Genomic DNA, 11,032 nt, shown 5'->3' on the forward strand with positions numbered 1-11,032 from the left:
AACTAGGTTAATAACATGTTCCATGACACTCTAACTAGGTTAATAACATGTTCCATGACACTCTAACTAGGTTAATAACATGTTCCATGACAATAACACTCTAACTAGGTTAATAACATGTTCCATGACACTCTAACTAGGTTAATAACATGTTCCATGACAATAACACTCTAACTAGGTTAATAACATGTTCCATGACAATAACACTCTAACTAGGTTTATGACATGTTCCATGACAATAACACTCTAACTAGGTTAATAACATGTTCCATGACACTCTAACTAGGTTAATAACATGTTCCATGACAATAACATTATAACTAGGTTAATAACATGTTCCATGACAATAACACTCTAACTAGGTTAATAACATGTTCCATGACAATAACATTATAACTAGGTTAATAACATGTTCCATGACAATAACATTATAACTAGGTTAATAACATGTTCCATGACACTAACACTCTAACTAGGTTTATAACATGTTCCATGACACTCTAACTAGGTTAATAACATGTTCCATGACAATAACACTCTAACTAGGTTAATAACATGTTCCATGACACTCTAACTAGGTTAATAACATGTTCCATGACACTCTAACTAGGTTTATAACATGTTCCATGACACTCTAACTAGGTTAATAACATGTTCCATGACACTCTAACTAGGTTAATAACATGTTCCATGACACTCTAACTAGGTTAATAACATGTTCCATGACACTCTAACTAGGTTAATAACATGTTCCATGACACTCTAACTAGGTTTATAACATGTTCCATGACACTCTAACTAGGTTAATAACATGTTCCATGACTCTCTAACTAGGTTTATAACATGTTCCATGACACTCTAACTAGGTTAATAACATGTTCCATGACACTCTAACTAGGTTAATAACATGTTCCATGACACTCTAACTAGGTTTATAACATGTTCCATGACACTCTAACTAGGTTAATAACATGTTCCATGACACTCTAACTAGGTTAATAACATGTTCCATGACACTCTAACTAGGTTCATAACATGTTCCATGACACTCTAACTAGGTTCATAACATGTTCCATGACACTAACACTCTAACTAGGTTTATAACGTGTTCCATGACACTAACACTCTAACTAGGTTAATAACATGTTCCATGACACTCTAACTAGGTTAATAACATGTTCCATGACACTCTAACTAGGTTAATAACATGTTCCATGACACTCTAACTAGGTTAATAACATGTTCCATGAAACTCTAACTAGGTTTATAACATGTTCCATGACACTCTAACTAGGTTAATAACATGTTCCATGACTCTCTAACTAGGTTTATAACATGTTCCATGACACTCTAACTAGGTTAATAACATGTTCCATGACACTCTAACTAGGTTAATAACATGTTCCATGACACTCTAACTAGGTTTATAACATGTTCCATGACACTCTAACTCGGTTAATAACATGTTCCATGACTCTCTAACTAGGTTTATAACATGTTCCATGACACTCTAACTAGGTTAATAACATGTTCCATGACACTCTAACTAGGTTAATAACATGTTCCATGACACTCTAACTAGGTTCATAACATGTTCCATGACAATAACACTCTAACTAGGTTAATAACATGTTCCATGACAATTACACTCTAACTAGGTTAATAACATGTTCCATGACACTGACACTCTAACTAGGTTTATAACATGTTCCATTACAATAACACTCTAACTAGGTTAATAACATGTTCCATTACAATAACACTCTAACTAGGTTAATAACATGTTCCATGACACTCTAACTAGGTTAATAACATGTTCCATTAAACTCTAACTAGGTTTATAACATGTTCCATGACAATAACACTCTAACTAGGTTGATAACATGTTCCATTACACTCTAACTAGGTTTATAACATGTTCCATGACAATAACACTCTAACTAGGTTAATAACATGTTCCATTAAACTCTAACTAGGTTTATAACATGTTCCATGACAATAAAACTCTAACTAGGTTTATAACATGTTCCATGACAATAACACTCTAACTAGGTTTATAACATGTTCCATGACAATTACACTCTAACTAGGTTAATAACATGTTCCATGACAATAACACTCTAACTAGGTTTATAACATGTTCCATGACACTAACACTCTAACTAGGTTTATAATGTGTTCCATGACACTAACACTCTAACTAGGTTTATAACATGTTCCATGACAATAACACTCTAACTAGGTTTATAACATATTCCATGACAATTACACTCTAACTAGGTTTATAACATGTTCCATGACACTCTAACTAGGTTAATAACATGTTCCATGACACTCTAACTAGGTTTATAACATGTTCCATGACACTCTAACTAGGTTAATAACATGTTCCATGACACTCTAACTAGGTTAATAACATGTTCCATGAAACTCTAACTAGGTTTATAACATGTTCCATGACACTCTAACTAGGTTAATAACATGTTCCATGACTCTCTAACTAGGTTTATAACATGTTCCATGACACTCTAACTAGGTTAATAACATGTTCCATGACACTCTAACTAGGTTAATAACATGTTCCATGACACTCTAACTAGGTTTATAACATGTTCCATGACACTCTAACTCGGTTAATAACATGTTCCATGACTCTCTAACTAGGTTTATAACATGTTCCATGACACTCTAACTAGGTTAATAACATGTTCCATGACACTCTAACTAGGTGAATAACATGTTCCATGACACTCTAACTAGGTTCATAACATGTTCCATGACAATAACACTCTAACTAGGTTAATAACATGTTCCATGACACTCTAACTAGGTTAATAACATGTTCCATGACAATAACACTCTAACTAGGTTAATAACATGTTCCATGACACTGACACTCTAACTAGGTTTATAACATGTTCCATTACAATAACACTCTAACTAGGTTAATAACATGTTCCATGACAATTACACTCTAACTAGGTTAATAACATGTTCCATGACACTGACACTCTAACTAGGTTTATAACATGTTCCATTACAATAACACTCTAACTAGGTTAATAACATGTTCCATTACAATAACACTCTAACTAGGTTAATAACATGTTCCATGACACTCTAACTAGGTTAATAACATGTTCCATTAAACTCTAACTAGGTTTATAACATGTTCCATGACAATAACACTCTAACTAGGTTTATAACATGTTCCATGACAATAACACTCTAACTAGGTTTATAACATGTTCCATGACAATTACACTCTAACTAGGTTAATAACATGTTCCATGACAATAACACTCTAACTAGGTTTATAACATGTTCCATGACACTAACACTCTAACTAGGTTTATAATGTGTTCCATGACACTAACACTCTAACTAGGTTTATAACATGTTCCATGACAATAACACTCTAACTAGGTTTATAACATGTTCCATGACAATTACACTCTAACTAGGTTTATAACATGTTCCATGACGCTCTAACTAGGTTTATAACATGTTCCATGACACTCTAACTAGGTTAATAACATGTTCCATGACACTCTAACTAGGTTTATAACATGTTCCATGACACTCTAACTAGGTTAATAACATGTTCCATGACACTCTAACTAGGTTTATAACATGTTCCATGACACTCTAACTAGGTTAATAACATGTTCCATGACACTCTAACTAGGTTAATAACATGTTCCATGACACTCTAACTAGGTTTATAACATGTTCCATGACACTCTAACTAGGTTAATAATATGTTCCATGACTCTCTAACTAGGTTTATAACATGTTCCATGACACTCTAACTAGGTTAATAACATGTTCCATGACACTCTAACTAGGTTAATAACATGTTCCATGACACTCTAACTAGGTTTATAACATGTTCCATGACACTCTAACTAGGTTAATAACATGTTCCATGACACTCTAACTAGGTTAATAACATGTTCCATGACACTCTAACTAGGTTCATAACATGTTCCATGACACTCTAACTAGGTTCATAACATGTTCCATGACACTAACACTCTAACTAGGTTTATAACGTGTTCCATGACACTAACACTCTAACTAGGTTAATAACATGTTCCATGACACTCTAACTAGGTTAATAACATGTTCCATGACACTCTAACTAGGTTTATAACATGTTCCATGACACTCTAACTAGGTTAATAACATGTTCCATGACTCTCTAACTAGGTTTATAACATGTTCCATGACACTCTAACTAGGTTAATAACATGTTCCATGACACTCTAACTAGGTTAATAACATGTTCCATGACACTCTAACTAGGTTTATAACATGTTCCATGACACTCTAACTAGGTTAATAACATGTTCCATGACACTCTAACTAGGTTAATAACATGTTCCATGACACTCTAACTAGGTTTATAACATGTTCCATGACACTCTAACTAGGTTCATAACATGTTCCATGACAATTACACTCTAACTAGGTTAATAACATGTTCCATGACACTCTAACTAGGTTCATAACATGTTCCATGACAATAACACTCTAACTAGGTTAATAACATGTTCCATTACACTCTAACTAGGTTAATAACATGTTCCATGACAATAACACTCTAACTAGGTTAATAACATGTTCCATGACAATTACACTCTAACTAGGTTAATAACATGTTCCATGCCACTGACACTCTAACTAGGTTTATAACATGTTCCATTACAATAACACTCTAACTAGGTTAATAACATGTTCCATTACAATAACACTCTAACTAGGTTAATAACATGTTCCATGACACTCTAACTAGGTTAATAACATGTTCCATTACAATAACACCCTAAATAGGATTATAACATGTTCCATTACAATAACACTCTAACTTGGTTAATAAAATGTTCCATGACACTCTAACTAGGTTAATAACATGTTCCATGACACTCTAACTAGGTTAATAACATGTTCCATTAAACTCTAACTAGGTTTATAACATGTTCCATGACAATAACACTCTAACTAGGTTGATAACATGTTCCATTACACTCTAACTAGGTTTATAACATGTTCCATGACAATAACACTCTAACTAGGTTAATAACATGTTCCATGACAATAACACTCTAACTAGGTTAATAACATGTTCCATGACACTCTAACTAGGTTTATAACATGTTCCATGACAATTACACTCTAACTAGGTTAATAACATGTTCCATGACACTCTAACTAGGTTTATAACATGTTCCATGACAATTACACTCTAACTAGGTTAATAACATGTTCCATGACAATTACACTCTAACTAGGTTTATAACATGTTCCATGACAATTACACTCTAACTAGGTTTATAACATGTTCCATGACAATAACACTCTAACTAGGTTAATAACATGTTCCATGACACTCTAACTAGGTTTATAACATGTTCCATGACAATAACACTCTAACTAGGTTAATAACATGTTCCATGACACTCTAACTAGGTTTATAACATGTTCCATGACAATAACACTCTAACTAGGTTAATAACATGTTCCATGACACTCTAACTAGGTTTATAACATGTTCCATGACAATAACACTCTAACTGGGTTAATAACATGTTCCATTACAATAACACTCTAACTAGGTTTATAACATGTTCCATGACACTAACACTCTAACTAGGTTAATAACATGTTCCATTACAATTACACTCTAACTAGGTTAATAACATGTTCCATGACACTGACACTCTAACTAGGTGAATAACATGTTCCGTGACAATAACACTCTAACTAGGTTAATAACATGTTCCATGACACTCTAACTAGGATTATAACAAGTTCCATGACAATAACACTCTAACTAGGTTAATAACATGTTCCATGACAATAACACTCTAACTAGGTTAATAACATGTTCCATGACACTAACACTCTAACTAGGTTAATAACATGTTCCATGACAATAACACTCTAACTAGGTTAATAACATGTTCCATTACACTCTAACTAGGTTAATAACATGTTCCATGACAATAACACTCTAACTAGGTTTATAACATGTTCCATGACAATAACACCCTAACTAGGTTAACCTAGTTAGAGTGTAATTGTCATGGAACATGTTATAAACCTAGTTAGAGTGTTAGTGTCATGGAACATGTTATAAACCTAGTTAGAGTGTAATTGTCATGGAACATGTCATGGAACCTAGTTAGAGTGTAATTGTCATGGAACATGTTATAAACCTAGTTAGAGTGTTAGTGTCATGGAACATGTTATAAACCTAGTTAGAGTTTTATTGTCATGGAACATGTTATAAACCTAGTTAGAGTGTTAGTGTCATGGAACATGTTATAAACCTAGTTAGAGTGTAATTGTCATGGAACATGTTATTAACCTAGTTAGAGTGTAATAGCTCATAGCTGGGCTTATAGAATGGAAACCTCCTGGAACTTACGCTGTCAACATTTCTGCTAATTTCTGCTCATTGAAATTCTATATTTAGCACCAATGAACGGTGCTCTTCTCGGAAGGGAATAAAATAACTAGAAGGAATAAATGATGAAACTGTCTATATTTACGCCATGATCCTGCTCCTAATGCTAACCATCTTTCAGTGTTGTTATCTGACTCAATCCCCCTTTGAAAATAACAGGTGTTTTAATCTGCCCAGGTGCCAGTATTTTTCTCTCATAACAATGCTTCCCACAGTCTCAATCGAGTTTGCCTCTTTTTATATCTCTGGCACTTAACTTTGTACGTGGCTCTAGTAGTAATATCCTAGCTGTCCCATTACTCAGCCCTGGTGCTATGACCATGACTTATCACGTAATGACTTACTCTATTTTCATTTCAGCCACAAACAAACAGATCTCCGCTCTCTCTCGCTTGCATCTCTCTTCCCCCTCTCCTCCCTCTCTATCTCCCCCTCTCCTCCCTCTTTATTTCCCCCTCTCCTCCCTCTTTATCTCCACCTCTCCTCCCTCTTTATCTCCCCCTCTCCTCCCTCCCTATCTCCCCCTCCACCCCTCTCCTCCCTCCTCTCCATCTCCCACCTCCTCCCCACTCCTCTCTCTATCTCCCCCTCCACCATTCTCCCCCTCTTTAGCTCCCCCTCCACCTCCCTCTCTATCTCCCCCCTCTCCTCCCTCTCTATCTCCCCCCTCCACCACTCTCCTCCCTCTCTATCTCTCCCCTCTCCCCCTCTCTATCTCCCCCCTCCACCTCTCTCTCTCCTGCATCTCTCTTCCCCTCTCTCCCCCCATTTAATTTGACAATTTAGTAGTTTAGCAGACATTCTAATCCAGAGCGACTTACACTTAGTGCATTCATCTTAGACAACCACATTTCACAGTCGTAGTAAGTTAACTCTACCTCCCCCTCTTCCCATTACCTACCCCCCCCTCCCCTCTCCCCCATCCACAGGGATAGATAGATCAGCATTGACAGCTTCATTAGTGGCAGCATTACAGAGGAGGGAGAGCATTAGCTGTGAGCGATGATGCTAATGCCATGGTTAATGTAAGCCTCATCAGTAGAAACAGGGATGTACGTGAGCAGGCTGAAGAGTAGGGAGGAGAAAGGGAGAGGGTGAGAGGTGGGGGAGGGCAGTGGGGGAGAGATGGGGGAGGTATGTGTGGGGGGTGGGGATAGGGATATAGGTGGAGGAGGGAGAGAAGGGGAGAAGCGAAGAGGAGTAGAGATGAAGGATGAGGGGGCAGTGTAGGGGAGGAGGTGATAGAGGGGGATGAGATGGGGGAGAGGGGATGGGGAGAATGGATGGGAGGATGAGATGGGAGAGGGGATGGAGGATGAGATGGGGAGAGTGGATGGGAGGATGAGATGGGGAGAGGGGATGGGGAGAGTGGATGGGAGGATGAGATGGGGAGAGTGGATGGGAGGATGAGAAGGGGAGAGGGGATGGAGGATGAGAAGGGGAGAGTGGATGGGAGGATGAGATGGGGAGAGTGGATGGGAGGATGAGATGGGGAGAGTGGATGGGAGGATGAGATGGGGAGAGGGGATGGAGGATGAGATGGGGGAGAGGGGATGGGGAGAGGGGATGGGAGGATGAGATGGGGAGAGGGGATGGGAGGATGAGATGGGGAGAGGGGACGTGGGTGAGGGGATGGGAGGATGAGATGGGGAGAGTGGGATGGGAGGATGAGATGGGGGAGAGGGGATGGGGAGAGTGGATGGGAGGATGAGATGGGGAGAGGGGATGGGAGGATGAGATGGGGAGAGGGGATGTGGGTGAGGGGATGGGAGGATGAGATGGGGAGAGGGGATGGGGAGAGTGGATGGGAGGATGAGATAGGGAGAGGGGATGGGGAGAGTGGATGGGAGGATGAGATGGGGAGAGTGGATGGGAGGATGAGAAGGGGAGAGGGGATGGAGGATGAGAAGGGGAGAGTGGATGGGAGGATGAGATGGGGAGAGTGGATGGGAGGATGAGATGGGGAGAGTGGATGGGAGGATGAGATGGGGAGAGGGGATGGAGGATGAGATGGGGGAGAGGGGATGGGGAGAGGGGATGGGAGGATGAGATGGGGAGAGGGGATGGGAGGATGAGATGGGGAGAGGGGACGTGGGTGAGGGGATGGGAGGATGAGATGGGGAGAGTGGGATGGGAGGATGAGATGGGGGAGAGGGGATGGGGAGAGTGGATGGGAGGATGAGATGGGGAGAGGGGATGGGAGGATGAGATGGGGAGAGGGGATGTGGGTGAGGGGATGGGAGGATGAGATGGGGAGAGGGGATGGGGAGAGTGGATGGGAGGATGAGATAGGGAGAGTGGATGGGAGGATGAGATGGGGTGAGTGGATGGGAGGATGAGATGGGGAGAGGGGATGGAGGATGAGATGGGGTGAGTGGATGGGAGGATGAGATGGGGAGAGGGGATGGAGGATGAGATGGGGAGAGTGGATGGGAGGATGAGATGGGGAGAGGGGATGGAGAATTGAGATGGGGAGAGTGGATGGGAGGATGAGATGGGGAGAGTGGATGGGAGGATGAGATGGGGAGAGGGGATGGAGGATGATATGGGGAGAGGGGATGGAGGATGAGATGGGGAGAGGGGATGGAGGATGAGATGGGGAGAGAGGATGGAGGATGAGATGGGGAGAGGGGATGGAGGATGAGATGGGGAGAGGGGATGGAGGATGAGATGGGGAGAGGGGATGGAGGATGATATGGGGAGAGGGGATGGAGGATGAGATGGGGAGAGGGGATGGAGGATGAGATGGGGAGAGGGGATGGAGGATGATATGGGGAGAGGGGATGGAGGATGATATGGGGAGAGAGGATGGAGGATGAGATGGGGAGAGGGGATGGAGGATGAGATGGGGAGAGGGGATGGAGGATGAGATGGGGAGAGGGGATGGAGGATGAGATGGGGAGAGGGGGTGGAGGATGAGATGGGGAGAGGGGATGGAGGATGAGATGGGGAGAGGGGATGTGGGTGAGGGGATGGAGGAGACAGCGGGAATGCGAAGGGGGTACAGGTAGGGAATACAGCACATGGATCGGTGAGGGACTGAGATATGGAGAGCAGAGATGCAGGGAAAAGAAAGCGAAGGGTAATGTGGTGTGGTGGGAGGACTAAGGAGGAGAAGAAAAGAGAGATGAAGGGATGGATTTGGACTTGAATGGGGAAGGGTGCCTTTGGTGGAAGAGAGGGGATGAAGAGGTGAGGGGTCAGGGAAGGTCAATGGGGCCCTGCTCTTCTGTATCTCCCTCTCTTCCTCCACCCGTTGACCTCCCTCTCTCCCTCCATTCATTGACCTTGCCCTTGATGTTGAGAAACATTTCACCTGTGATAAAAGATGATGAGGAAATACAATCTGCTCTGAATCCAATACATAAAGAAACACAGAGTAGAAAGACACAATATGTTGTTGTTCAGTTGAGCTGAAGCAGAACTGAAGCTCTGTGTTTATGCCTAGTACAAGGTCCTCTGCTGCAATGATGTTTCTCCGGTATGAGTCTGCATGCTGTTTGCCCCGAACGATTACATTGACTGACACACACAGAGACATACACACAAGCACACACACACAAACACACACACACACTGCTATCCGTCTGTCTTCCAGTCTGTAGACTGTACTTCCAAGGTAACCGAGAAAGTGCTGCTATTCTTTGGAGTTCTGAGACACATTTAAATACAGGCTACAAATGACACCAACACTGTCATTCTCACAGACAAACAGAAACAATCATAGACAACAGAACCCCACACCCAACTAGAGGCAGGGTTGGCTGGAGGAGGGCTCTCTGTGTCTGTCTTGGGATTTAGGCCACAAACACACACAAACACATACACAACACCTCTCTCTCTGGATGGCAGCTGGCCAGGAACAGTGTCTAAAATCAAATATGGTGTCAGAAACAGAGACAGGGATAAGGTTAGGGATACCTAGGATAGAGGAAAGTACAGATAGGGAGGGAGGGAGGGAGGGAGGGAGGGAGGGAGGGAGGGAGGGAGGGAGGGAGGGAGGGAGGGAGGGAGGGAGGGAGGGAGGGAGGGAGGGAGGGAGGGAGGGAGGGAGGGAAAAGATGGCTGGGTAAGAGAGTATGAAGGATCAGAAGGAAAGTGGATAAGATGGACAGATGGAGAATAGATAAAGTGAGAGATGTATGGAGATAGAGAAAGGGATAGATTAGGGGCAGTTGTGTGTTAGCGATAGAGAGAAGTCGAGAGATGGAAAGGGATAGATTAGGGGCAGTTGTGTGTTAGCGATAGAGAGAAGTCGAGAGATGGAAAGGGATAGATTAGGGGCAGTTGTGTGTTAGCGATAGAGAGATGAGAGAAGTCGAGAGATGGAAAGGGATAGATTAGGGGGAGCTGTGTGTTAGCAATAGAGAGATAGAGAGATGAGAGAAGTCAAGAGAGAGAAAGGGATAGATTAAAGGGGAGCTGTGTGTTAGCAATAGAGAGATAGAGAGATGAGAGAAGTCGAGAGATGGAAAGAGATAGATTTTATTTTATTTATTTATTTCACCTTTATTTAACCAGGTAGGCAAGTTGAGAACAAGTTCTCATTTACAATTGTGA

The sequence above is a fragment of the Oncorhynchus mykiss genome, chromosome 8, assembly GCF_013265735.2.
Source record: "Oncorhynchus mykiss isolate Arlee chromosome 8, USDA_OmykA_1.1, whole genome shotgun sequence".
Taxonomy (NCBI): domain Eukaryota; kingdom Metazoa; phylum Chordata; class Actinopteri; order Salmoniformes; family Salmonidae; genus Oncorhynchus; species Oncorhynchus mykiss.